Source organism: Paroedura picta, chromosome 9, assembly GCF_049243985.1.
Source record: "Paroedura picta isolate Pp20150507F chromosome 9, Ppicta_v3.0, whole genome shotgun sequence".
Lineage (NCBI taxonomy): Eukaryota > Metazoa > Chordata > Lepidosauria > Squamata > Gekkonidae > Paroedura > Paroedura picta.
In genome coordinates, this window is record NC_135377.1 from 18,952,759 (window position 1) to 18,967,263 (window position 14,505).

The following is a 14,505-nucleotide window of genomic DNA, read 5'->3' on the forward strand; positions in this document are numbered from 1 at the left end:
TCTCAAGTGTGCATTGTGGTTCAATCTCTTTTTATTTCATCTTTAAAATGCTATTAAATTATGTTGTACTGAGATGGTTTGATAGTAAGTTGTGTGATTGAATTTAGATTTCATTCTAGGTTTCTGTGATTCAAAAACTATTAATATAGCACTTTTAATGTGTTAAGTACTGAACAGTCTGTTACAGCCTACAGGTCTGGTCCAGAAATCCTTGGAACCCTAAGCAAATGATGCCTGGTACCTACTTCCACATGTAATATTTGATAGTTTCATTTATAAGAAAACATTTAAAAAATTCAAACCCATCTTATTTAGGATCTTATATGGCACCCTAGATTACCACTTAATTAACGTCTATGGTTGCAAGTCACTGATTACTGTATAATTCCTTGATGGAGAAGAATCAGAGAGCATACAAATTTCTAAACAGTGACAGATATACTGGATGCTTCAATCACTAAATAAGAAGTCAAGGTTAGCACACATCTCACCATCCTTCAAACCTAAAGAATGCATTTTAGTAACAAAGCTTCCACAGAAATGTGAATTTATCCTCCTTGAATATTCTAGTTTCTAAATAAATACATCAAAAATAATTTGTATTGCTGTCTATAACATTCAGATTCTCCAGTTATGGATTATGCCAGACATTTATATCAAAATACATGCCTAGTCAAACCAAGCACTATTCCTTGAAAAGAATATGAGAGATCTAAAGGCCTGGTCTAGCACCCAGTTATTTGAGTTCAAATTCATGTCTAGTTAAACCAGAGTTCCTTCAAAAGTGTGTCTGCAACGGAGATATACAAGCCTGATCTGGTTCCAAACTATTTTAGCATTTGCCTTGTGCTTGGCCAACATGGTAGCCTCTGTATTAGCTCCTACCAATAATAAATGCATTTCTTTCCAGCCAAGTATTTTCAAAAGATTACCTACATGGCCTTTGTTCTAAGGCAGTAGTTCTCAACTTTCCTAATGCCGCAACTCTTTAATACAGTTCTTCATGTTGTAGTGACCCCCCAACCATAAAATTATTTATTTCACAGAAACTAAACCAAAACTGACCAGCGGCAACAGTGGCAGTACCCCCCTCCGGCCAAGCTGCTTGCCCTACCGCGACCCCTGTGAAAGGGTCGTTCACAGGAGTCCCGACCCACAGGTTGAGAACCACTGTTCTAAGGTTTAAATGTCTACCTTCATAAAGTATCCAAGACTTACAGGGTTCTGCAAGGTCTGCAAGCCAGCATTATTCAGTTAGTTATGTTTGTTCTCTTTATATGTATGGTTATGCTTGGAATCATGGGACCCACATAAACAAAAGCCATTTGAGATGGGGATGACAGTGTGGAAGACACAGGGTTGCAAAGCATGGCCTGAGAGCCAATGGGATATAGTGAGGCAGAAACATGGGGTGTGGCTGTCAGTGACAGCTTGACATCATTTTCACCACATTCTTTAGGGATAACCCAAAAGTTTATGTTAAAATCATAACATTTCCAGTGATTGCTAGAGTGGACTGATGTCACCTCCATTTTTTTTCCTGGAAGTGATACCATGCCATCAGCCTGGTGGCTTTTTTTTTTTTTTTTGCTGGTACTCAGAATAGTGAAAGGAAATGAGAACCACATACAGGAGATTGCCCACTCCCAAGAATGGGGCTGATAAACCTAAAACGGGAGTCGAGATTGAGTGGAAAAAGTTATTAGAGCTAAGTCTTTGACTTGCCCATTAGTATCTAGTGAATCCACAGCTGAGCAGGGATGTGAACATAGCCTAGGAAGTTCATTAGGCCATATTTCATTATGCATATGTAAATAATTCCCTCTAGAAATTCCCAACAAAAAATTAAATCAAAATGTAATTTTTAAAACTGTGATTAAAACTATACAAATTATTTAAGCAAATAAGTTATAAAACAATTAATTATTTTTTATAATTTTTAAAATAAATTTTAAAACATTATTTCAACAAAAAATTAAAGAAATGAATGTCAATCAACTGGGTTTTCAGGAAGAAATCATTAAAATGTGCAGGAAAGATGTAGACGAAATATATATATATACCACAAATTAGAAAAGACTGCATGGAACCAAGTTGCCCACCTCCCCAAAAAATATATTGCTTGGATCTATAGGTTTACTCATTGGCTACCCATGCCAAAAGCTTGCCCAGTGATATATTTACTTTTAAACCATAGACTCTTCTGCCATCTTACAACTAACTTTTGAAACTCTCCTCACTTTCAAAAGATGAGGAACTACTTTTTGACAACAATGCAAGTTAAAGTTCCTTGGGAATGAGAAATTAGGTACATGTTTTTGACCCAGGCTTACATTCACAAATAAAATAATTTCAATAATATTACAGAGATATAATTACATTAATATAATATGCTTTCCTGTTATTTCAAAATAAAATATTATGTTAATTCAAAGTAATATATTCATTGTTCTGCTTTTCAGAATTTTAAATAAAAGTATTCTAAAAGAAGCAGCAGTGGAATATACTGAATATCTCTAGCTGAAAGACATGATGAGTCACAACTGAAACCTATTAGTATATCAACATTACAGTACTCAGAAGACATGTATTTCACATTACTTCTTTTATATTTTCAGTATTATTATGCAATATATTTTGGAACCTCTCTCAAAATCAAGAACTGTTGGTTTTATCTTTAAATTATGTGACCAACTATCATACAGAGTATTTTAATCAGCTACGTAGCTAAAACGAGTATAAAATATCTGCCATTTAACTGTCCACCTAATATTCATTCAGAACAATACCAATTCATGTGGAATATCATGCTTATTTTGATTAACAGAATAAACAAAATAAAGATATGAATTTGAACACACTGAACCATTCAGCAGCATGGTGTGGTTTTTGAAGACTCCCCCCCCCTTACATTCTGAAAAACAACAATGGTAAATGGGGTAAATGTATGCAGTTGTTTATAATTCTAAAATTAATATATTAAATCCTGGTAACATAAAACAGATACCCGATCATTACAAAATATTCAATGTGTACAATAAAGACAATTACATTTTAGAAAGGAATGTCAAATTTAATCCATTACTTTAATACATCTATGCAGTTCTTTCCTCCTTTACCTTTTGATCAGCCACTGCACATCTGGGAAGTCAGGAGCATCATGTTCCTGAGAATGCATCAATTTCTGTGCAGTCTAGCACTTCATTTAATCCTTGTAGATTTGAGGAAACCATGTGAAATGCCACTTAAATAGGAGCGCAAATTTCCAAATAATTTCTTCATGATCCCTTCCTCACCTCTGATTACAAATTGTAATGCATTGAAGGAAAAGATGCACTATATAAAACAAAATGAATAGTTATTTGATCATGAAGTCTGCCCTAATGGAGAACCTGAGAGGAGGGTTACTGGTTAATGCTGTTATCATGTGCTGTATATAGCTGGAGGTCAAGTAAGTATTTACCCTATAAGGAGGATTATGGTACTTAGCTGATTAGTACCCTGTTCCAGTAGTATTGCCTGCAAAATGCATATCATCATGCATTTTCAACAGTTCAAACACTGTCTCATTTAATAATATATTAAGAATACAGATTTTTAAGACAAGTATGTAGTATCTTGCACTGAAGTATGGTATACTAAGAATTGTTGAATTTGTAAAAGAGCTTGTACTCATTTTTAAGAAGTTCCTTTCAAAAATTTTATGATATGCTGAATATTTTTATCAAGTTAGTGGATACAGATAAACACAATTTAGGAGAATTTACCCCTAACTCTTATTGTACATTATCTTGGAGAAAAAGCAGTGAAAATTAATTTACAGTTCAGTCCTCAACAGAGCATTACACTGCTCACTGCACAGAAGTCAATGGGCTCAGAGAAGGTAGTTCTGTTTAGGATTATTACTGCTAAAATCATTTTGTAGACTCAAAAACACATGACGACCTTCACAAGTACATCAAAATAAAGAAATCTATGTGCCTAACATTCCTTACTCAGCCTAAAATGAAACTGGGTTCTAATTTTATGTGCAGAAATATTGCAAAACTTATCAGTGAAAATAAAATCAGAGTCCAGTAGCACCTTTAAGATCAACAAAGATTTATTCAAGGCATGAGCTTTTGAGTGCAAGCACTCTTCCTCAGACTTGAAGACTCACGCCTTGAATAAATCTTTGTTGGTCTTAAAGGTGCTACTGGACTCTGATTTTATTGTGCTACTTCAGACCAAAACGGCTACTCATTTGAATTTATCAGTGAAAAGCCACACAGAACAACAATGAGTGCAGGACCGATCTCAAAAGTGATTCTTGCAATTTTTTTCTGTTTGTTTATAGCAACTTTGCTCATTAGTTTTTTGGGCTTATTTACTTCAGAAAGGTGGCAACTGGCATATAAACAGAAGTGTTTTAAAAATATTAATTGTGCTGATAACACACCAGTGAACAGCAGCCCTGTATTATGGGTTACTAGAAATCTCTGTGACTCAGTGAAAATGCATCTATCTGCTTGCTATGTCACACCAGAGTCAAAAATTAAGTAACTTTTTGTATTGACTCACAGCACAATCCTAAATCCTACAGCAAAAGTGCTCTGGATGACAACTAAGCTGTATGCCAGCACATCTTGGGCCTTTTACCACCCAGCAAGTAATGCATCCCTCCAGCTTGATATAGTGGTTAAGAGTGGCAACTTCTAATCTGGTGGGCCAGGTTTGATTCCCCGCTCCTCCACTTGCAGCCAGCTGGGTAATCTTGGGCTCTCCGCAGCACTGATAGAGCTGTTCTGACCAACCAGTAATATCAGGGCTCCCTCACCCACACCTACCCCACAGGAGTTGTGGGGAGAGGAAAGGAAGGTGATTATAAGCCACTTTGAGACTCCTAGTAGAGAAATTCCAGTCCCCCCACTGTCCAATGGGCATAAAATGCCAACCAGGGAAAACAACTGACATTAGCTCACCGTAATCAGTGCATTTGGGTGGGTTTATCAGATAGCTTAATTCTAAATTCCAGGTTGATTCCTAAGCATCAGTGATATTCCACATCTACATACAGTAACTTGTTATAATAGCAAAAAGACATGATGGCACCTTGTGAAATGTAAACTACGAAGTATGAAAATCTACCTATATCTGTTTATGTCTTCCTAATCAAATTCCTAGTGTATCTAATTTCTGTTGTAAGATTTTTTTTAAATGAAACCATGTAAATCATGTATCTGCAACCACATGAAAAGATGTTACACTACATCTGATGGTCTAACCATCAAGAGTATCTTAATGTTTCTGAATTAAACGTCTCCTGGGTAAAAGTCAAGGTAAGAAAGTAATGACTCCTTAGCAAGCGTACTTAGAATTGCATCCTAAATCTGTCACCAGATGAAAGACATGGTATTACACCATGATCTTTTGCTGCATGAGCAAAATTGAGCAAGATATTTCTAAGTGTGTGCTGTTGCTAGGCAACCTACTAAAGAGCAGCAGTCCCTACTCCTAGTTTTATCCTTCAAAAGGGTTTTAGTTTCAGCAGTCTGGTAAGTATTTCCGTGAATTACTAAAGCATCCTATCTAGATGGTAAAGTTAAAGGTATCCCCTGTGCAAGCACCGGGTCATGTCTGACCCTTGGGGTGACGCCCTCTAGCGTTTTCATGGCAGACTCAATACGGGGTGGTTTGCCAGTGCCTTCCCCAGTCATTACCTTTTACCCCCCAGCAAGCTGGGGACTCATTTTACCGACCTCGGAAGGATGGAAGGCTGAGTCAACCTTGAGCCGGCTGCTGGGATCAAACTCCCAACCTCATGGACAGACAGCTTCAGACAGCATTTCTGCTGCTTACCACTCTGTGCCACAAGAGGCTCTATAATTTCATCATGCTCCGCTTGCTTTCCCACCGGCGCCCCTGATTTCCCGCCACCCACTGGGGGGTGCTGCCAGCAGCAGCTGCACAGTGCCACACCGAGGGGAAGCCCCAGCCATGGCAGTCACTGGAGAGCACCAAAGGTGAGCCAGTGGCAGAGTGGCAGGGCAGCCCCCGAGGCAGCATCCAGGGAGGAGGATGAGGAGGAGCTGCGGCCCGGTACCAAATGATCCACGGACCCGTACCGGTCTCCAGAAAGGAACTTTCCTTACAGCTTTCTTATGTTCATTGCCATATCCACCCACCATCTCCTTGCTGAAGAGTGATCCAAGACTGCCAAAGAGTGCTTACTAAACCTATCCCGCTTGTCAAAAGCCCCCAAAATTAAATGATGGGGAAAGTAAGCCATAGTACACCAATGAAGGGGAGAAGATGGAAGAAGGTGCAGAGTGGGAGGAACAACCTTAATGTGGGCAGTGGAGTGGTCTCTGAGAAGTGGGAAAAGGACATGGGGGAATCTACAGGAATCTGTACACTTTTGAATTACCTTTGGCTTGGAAGCGAAGCAACTGCATTTTTAGGACATTTCTAACTTTACTATGTATGACAATAAAAGATTCAAAGTAGATTTGTTCCATGATCTTATCTTCTTATTTTTGAAAATGAAATAGTTTTTTTTTAACAGTGACATGGGATTTGTTTGGGGTGGAATAATGATGTACAAACATACTGTGGAAAAATTTTGCCGCAGCCTTTATTGACATGGAAATGAGCATAGGCATATCATGGGCAGATCCAGCCATCTTTCAGCCAGCAGATTGCCATGAAGTCCCAATGCCAGCAGCCAGGCGTGGAGACACATGGACAAGTGCATGCACCATCCCATGGGCCAAGTGCTTCCTAGGTATGTGGGAGGGGACAGATGATGTGGGGTCCTGTGGGTGTCAGCCTCTAGTAGGACCTCCCATCAGCTGGAGATGCAAGCAAGCCCGTCTAGCCAGAATGGGGCAGTGACTCAGCATCTGTGCAGCCTCTTATGATATTGATATTGATCTAGATGTTCTATAAGTTTTATGAACACCGGCCAAAGCCATAGGGAAGGGTGTCATAAAAATATGAATGAATGAATGAATGAATGAATGAATGAATGAATGAATGAATGAATAAATAAATAAATAAATAAATAAATAAATAAATAAATAAATAAATAAATAAATAAATGAGGCCCCTGACCTGGGGGAAGACAGCTTGCAAGCTCTTCCCCTCAAAATGGATCTGCTGCATGCACTACAACTGCCAGCTGTGACAGAAAGCAAACTGACCAAAAATGATAGGAAAATATGAAATATAATGATTGTCAAATAATAACACAGAAAGAGGGTGAGACGGGTGGGTGATGTCAGTACCACCGGAGCAGGAAAGAGGGTGCCTAGGCATACATCAGCTCTTTTTAAAGGATAGGGGCAAACCACCCCAAGTCAACCCATGGTCTTAACACCCAATTATGGCAGTGGGCCCTGCTGCAATGGTGGGAAACCCACCACCTGCTGCCCAATCATGGCAGTGGACCCCAGCAGATTCAGTGGGATGCTAGCATGGGAAATACCACCATGGCCAGCTCTGTTCCCATGAGACCTGATCCGGCCCCAGAGTCCCTGTGATGGCACAATCAGCAGGTCTTTGCTCAGCAATGTTTATTTCTACTTGAAGCCATTATTACCCCAAACATGTGGGAGCTAACAGATATAGGACCAGGCCTAATTCCATCATACCAGCAAAGCAAAAAGGTATTCCAGAGAGAAACCAGCCTCACCCAAAGTCAGGCTATAAATCATTAATCAAGGTATCTCAAGTGATTAATGAGTGTGCTTTTAGCCACAAAGGGATCTTGCCATAGTAAAACTCTGCCAAAGAAAGAATTGTACTCACATTACCATTTCCCACAAAAAGGACATAGTGTTCTAATTCAGGCAGTTAAATTGCCCACCCAAACCTTTGTTTACTGAGGTAACTAACAGTTCTGTCCTAATCAAACTGACACCTTTCTAAGTCCAAAAAGGTCATGGACTTAGAAAGATATAACTCAAATGAAGAACACGCCACAAGACTACCTTAAAATGTGCCTTCATAACTCAACTGAACAACACACCAAAAGACTGTCAAATGTGCCTCCTTCCCACCTGGACTTCTCCCATTTCTTATATTACTGGAGTCCAGGAGGACTCTCCCCTTCAACGCAATTAAATAACTGGCTGCTTGGTTGTTTCACATCCCTGCCTAGAGAATCAGACCTTTACTAGAATTTCATAGACATTAGGTCTCTTACGGTACCCCTTTGGCCTTTATATAGTTGTTCTGGTGTTATATATCATTACTGAATGGATGATACTCTTTAGACCAGCATTTCCCAACTTTTTCAAAGTTGAGAAACTCCCGAAACATTCTTCAAGCATCAAGAAAACCCAGGAGCTAAATAATCATGCAGAATATGCCCACCCAGAGCCCCTCCCCTTCCTAACCCCTCAGGGTCCATCACTGGCCGTTTAGGGAGGGGGGGGCAGGTCAACATGACCCTATATGATCATATCCAATAAATGCTTAACAAATGTTTTAAATATATAAAAATGTAATTAACACCCACCCATTCAAGAAACCCCACAGTGTCACAAAACCCTGTTGAGAAAGCCTGCTTTAGGGTGACTGAATTTGCTAATTCTCTGAGAAACCTGCTTGAATAATCTTTTTCTTATTTTACCCAAATTCTCCATATACCTTCAAAGCTTTTAGAAGAGCTTTGCTATTTTGTCAGCAGATCCTCTCTAGCCATTTGTGTGGACCACTGCCCAGATTGGGGGTATGCCTTCAAGTCAGATTTAGAATCTAAACTAGCAGCTCCTTTAATATAAGAGGGAGAAGCATCAGAAGAAGGGTTGTTTTCTCATTCCAAGGCTACTTTTGTCTGGATTTGGGCCAAATTGGAAAGTGGGATACATTGACACTGACAAGTACTTAGTGTATATTTCTCCCAAATGACATGTAGCAACAACCTACATTATTTCACATACATAGCTGAAAATAGCCTCTGCCTACGGGCTTGCTACCCTAGAGACAAAAGGAAAGGAAGTGGCAGGGTGGTTGGGAAGAAGACAAATCCTTTTGGAGAACCAAGAGCAAAGCAGATATCTAAACCTAGGAACAGAGAGAGAATGCTGGATGTCAGAAAAAGCAAATTTCAGAAGTAGAGGCCATAAACATGAAATGAGGCTGTTTGAATGCCTGTGTCTTTGAATGCCTCTGTTTGTCTACAACAGCGGTCCGCAGCGTAGTGGGGGGAGAGGGCAGCCCGGAGGCCCGGGGCGCCCGTGCACGCGCGGCAGCCCCAGCGCAAACGCGCATGTGCGGACTGCCGCACATGCATGTTTGCACTCGGCAGGGGCGCAAACGCGCGTGCAAGGCAGTCCGCGCATGCGTGTTTGTGCTGCCGCCATGCCAGCGGCCGCGGCTTCCCCTCCCGGCCCCTCCGGGCCGCAAGCAAATCGGCCGCTAAAGCAGCCGATTAGCTTGCGGCTTGGCAAGCTTCTCTTCCCTCCCCTCCCGAAGCGAGATGCTTGCCGGGCTGCGAGCTAATCGGGCGCTTTAGCCGATTTGCTCGCGGCCTGGCGAGCTTCTCGCTTCGGGGGGAGGGAAGAAGGAGCCGCGGCCCGGCGCCAAGGCCTTCGCGGCCCAGCCGTGGCCCGCGGGTTGGGGACCACTGGTCTACAAGACTACTAAAGAGAAAGGAGAGATGCAATAAGATAAAAGTAACAGGCTGGCGCTTAAATTACATGAGTCGCAGGCTGCTGTTCACTCATGACTGTAAGCCAAGTCATTGCCATCAAAATATGGATGGTCAAGTGGCAGAAGACAGCTAACTGTTGTTTTCCATACCAAAGCACCCCATGTAGTCACTAGTATTAGTGAAATACATGAACATTTCTGTCTGCTGCCTCCTGCCCTCGGGCTCAGGAGAAGCAGCAAGACTCATGCCCAAGTGTTCAAGGAAAGGAAGGGGTTAGAGTTGGAAAATGCCAAAGCTGGGGTGGGGTTATGAAAGCTCAGGGGGGAGGAGGAGTAGGGGATGGACTGCAGATAGAATGAGGTATAAACGGAGGAAGAGGGAGAGTCCAGGGTGGGAATCTGGGAGGAGGCGGCGAGCGGAAGACCTTGGAGTGGAGAGAGTAAAGGAGAAGATATACTGAGAGGTGGAGGACAGTAGAGACAGAGAGACCAGCTGAGGAGAGCTGAAGATGGAGGAAGGAGACAGGGGAGAGTGAACCTGACCTTCTCAGGACACAAACATAACAGCACCCCTGGCAGAGGCAAGGGAGGCCCCATCATCACCTCAGTCAGAAGAAGATTCAGGGAAGATAGCCCCTCACCCCCACCAATCTGATGACCTCAAACAGGAGACACCCCTAAGAGGTTCATGAGTCACCCTGAAGGGAGACCTCCCATGCAGCCAGCAATTCAACCCCACAATTTCCTTCAGTGCCTGAACAGCATTGTGATATGTGACCAACACACATGGCAGTTTTTCTAGCCCAAACATCATTAGTGTCAGATGACATTTGTATGGACTGTATAATATATTTTGAAAATCACCAGTGCTTCTTGCAATACCTTATAAATAACTAATAAAGCAGTTAAAGCACAATGAAACCTGAATGATGTCTTTCTTGATCAGTAATTAGGAAAAGTACTTTGTTCCTCAAAAGAGATTAACTGAATAACAAAAACCGATTTTAATTTTGCATACCTTTGCTGTTCACTAAAAATTCTATTCATCCATCAAGAAGTAATGTAAATGTTAAGGAAATTTATTCTTATAGTGTGTTTAATATTGTTGTTCCCAAACAAAATAGCGGTGCAAACACTTTCTGACACCTAGATATGCTTTCTTAATAATTAGCTTAAGTTTAAACAGTTATTTCAAATATATGAGAGCATAATGAAGACACTGACCTTGATCCAGGTACACATGCATGCAGCAATATTCAGATTACAGAAGCCAGAACTATCATTTGCTCAAAGAGGAGAAAGAGCAAGCAAAAGGGTATAATTCAGTTCCCTCATCATCTCTTTCCCTTGAGAGATCCCTTTGCTTTCACTAGTAATCAAACTGATGGTAGGTGGCCTGACCACAACTAGATAGCTTGTCCCTAAGCCATACAGTGAATACTGGCATATATAACCTTGGAACCAGCAGCTCAGATAAACCAGCAGCTCAGATAAACAAATTAGAATTGTTGGGGAATTGAGAGGGATAAAAATGGGATTCTACACCTGTGTATACTTGTCTTCCAGCTGGCAGGGAAGATGCTCGATGTATTTACCTGGATGAAAGATTTTGCCAATATAAGGGACCACCATTTGGGGAAAATTTTGATTAGATTTGTGGAGATCAAATCATCCCCAGAACATTTGCTGGGAGATAGAGCTGAAATAAGGTTCTTAACATCAGTCTACGATATTGGACGCCATACAGATGACAAGTATAAGTTGGCAAGCAGAGTCCTTTGCCTTGTTTCTACGATGTTATGTGGAAAGGGAAGGGGCTTGTAGGTCTTAGAAAAGTGTGTATGCCAAATATCTCTGAATCTGTGGGTATACAAGCATCAAAGGGTCCTTTGTAGTTTGAATTATGCTATTTCCAAAAAGTGGGATTCTTTTTCCCCAATAGTGGCCTGAGCCAATTCATTCCATAGATATTTGGCATAGGCAATTTTTTTTCTGTTTTGAGTAAGTTCTTGTATTGAGATTTGAGCGTGATTAATTAGTGAGCCTGCAGGTCTCTTCAGTGTTCCATATAAGCCTCGTGGATTTTTTGAGTTTCCTTCTAAAGGCTCTGCATTCATGATCAAACCAGCCATGGGAATGAAAATATTATTTTAAAGGTTTTTCAGTACATAGTAAAGGTTTGAAAAATTGAACTATCTTATCACAATATTCTACACTACAGCATTTGTAGTAGAGGTTGGAGTAGAGCTAATGAATTAGCATATAAATGTATGTCCGTCAAGGCTTGAGTCACTGTGTTTAGTAGCTGCTCTTTCCATTTACGTCTCCTGAATCCAGGAGATCTGTCATCAGTAGGTTCAGAGGTTGGAATCATAAGAATTCCAGCATCAGTATTTAAAACAAGCCTTAAGAGGTAATGGTCACTTTCAGTACTGTCACCATCCTTGAAATAGTTAGAGTCAGCAAGGTGGGGCAAATGGCTATATAATCAATTATACCAGCAGAAGAGAAGGATACATATTAGTAAGTACCTTAGTCCCATGTAATAGATACAAAGTGAATTGGGAAAGCAACTCTAAAAATGTTAAGCCAGGCTTATTAATTAAAGGATCTAATGAGTGATGGCCCAAAAGAAAAGCTTGACTGGCAACTTGAGCATTATAGTCTGTTAAGGGCTCATAGGTGCCTGGACTCATCCTGGTATTAAAATCTCCACATCGGCTCATCTAGACATGAGTTCTGCAAGAGCTGTAAATACCTGATCCCATAGTTAGTTTTGTCCTGTGCTTGGGGTCATAAATGTTAATATAAAAATGGTACCTAAAAGTTGGCTCTTGCTCAGTATAATCTGATTGTAATTTGGGCCCACAATGAAGTCATGAGGGATCCATGCAGCACCTATCTAGCTGGAGAATATATTGACTATCTATGTGTGATTACCCTGCAAACATTGGTCAGTTTTGGGGTAACTGACATACTTTTGTACATTTCCAGCTTAGGCATACAATTGCAGAGCAATACAGTGGTGGGCTGCAAACAATGTTGAAGGGTTTTTGCAGGCAAACTGCCTCTCAAAGGGAAGAGGGGCCTGACCGCTAACAAGAACACCAGCCTAAGCCCTCCTGGAACTAATTTAATTAATTGCTGTATACACATCATACGGGACTCCCAAACAACTACAAACATCCAAAGCTTTGCTAAGATCCATGCCAGAATGAAGCCTCTTTAAGAGATCTACTGTTCACTGAGAATGGCTTCATGCAGACTTGAAAGTCTATATACAGGTCAGCTCTTTGAATAATTGGAAAAAGATGTCTGTTTGGAGCAACCAGTTGCATCCATTCCTTTCCCCATCTTTAGGACACATTAGGCATTATGAAGGACACTAAACTGATTCCATTAGCCGCAGTGTATCTTTTTCTTCACATATAACAAAACTACACATCATATGATACAATGTGAGGTTTTCTGCCTCTACAGGGCTGAGGGAGTAGAAGGAATGACCAGGGAGGAAAAGGACAGCCTGGATCCTACAGGGGTCTTATCTGTTCACCTACCCACACCTACTAGACCAAGATTTAAATGGGATTTTCTTCAAAATATAGGGGGCCTCGTCAAGCCACATTAGCTTAACTTGAGCATATACACATATCGTTATATCTCTGGACTTTTATGTTTCCATGAGAAATGCCGCTCTCCTCTTGTTGACTGGTGTAGAAAGACATCAGTTTGTTCGGTGAGGGGGGCAGTATTCCTCCGAGACTATCCAAAGGAAGTATGCTCATTTTTCCTGAGTACACAAACTACAGAGTTGAAGGTTTTGGAAACAATATAAAAAGTGAAATAAAAGGAAAAGTACAGTTTCTTGATAGCTAAACTCTTATAGCATCTCACATCCATTCTCCTCTACAGGTGGGAAAGACAGTCCATCCATACACTCAGGATTTGACAGCTGGTTCTTGATGGACAACTGTCAAGCAACTGATTTGAGGAGCCTCATCCAAAATGGATTTTTCCTTAAAATCACAAGCCAAATGGTGTAATATGGGATAGAATGATAAGTCACAACTCACAAACTTGAAGAATATTTTTGAAAAAGCCCTAAAATGATAAATATTATAGCCTTCTAAGTGGAAGTCAGCACTTTGCTCTTTTTTAAAAAAAGAAATATGTATCAGGCAATGCTATTTCAAAGTATTTTGCCAACAGAATCAAAGTTCAATTTTGCTTTCCCTTTCCTCACATTAGTTCCTGAACAGCATTATGTTGGTTCATGAAAAAATAATATAGTTTCCTAAGCTATAAAGCAAGTCAGCATTATCCACAAATGGCAGGTGTGAGGGTAATCAAGAAATAAACCTTGAAGAGTTGAAAGTCTGCAGCTTTTACAAACCCTCCATTACAACTCAGGGTGAATGATCACATAAAATAGGGTTAGTACCCCAGGGAAGCATTGTAGAAAGTTAGCTTTGGCGAGTGACTGAACAGCCTGGAACATTTCAGCAAACAGGGTTTGTCTTTAAGAGTTAGAAGAAGAAGAGTTATATGTCACTTTTCTCTACCAAAAGAAACCTCACAGTGGCTTCCCTTTTCTCTCCCTGCAACAGACACCCTGTGAGGTTGGTGTGGTTGAGAGAGCCCTAATATTACTTCTCGGTCAGAACAGCTTTATCAGCACTGTGAGGAGCCCAAGGTCACCCAGCTGGCTGTATGTGGGGGAATCAAACCCAGCTTGCCAAATTAGAAGTCTGCTCTCTTAAGCACTACACCAAACTGTATAGCAGTCTTAAGCCACCTAAGGCCCCCTGTTATAATTTTGTCCTTTCTTCATAAATAAAGTTTTAGATAATAATTTTAAAGATTGCCAAA

At 40.6% G+C, this 14,505-nt stretch overlaps 1 protein-coding gene across 49 annotated transcripts in view; it reads right to left on the bottom strand.

Moving 5' to 3' along the window:
• The window catches only part of RIMS2 (regulating synaptic membrane exocytosis 2), a 360,299-nt gene that overhangs the window by 216,105 nt on the left and 129,689 nt on the right, over window positions 1-14,505 (bottom strand). The gene's annotated exons all lie outside the window — the stretch shown is intronic.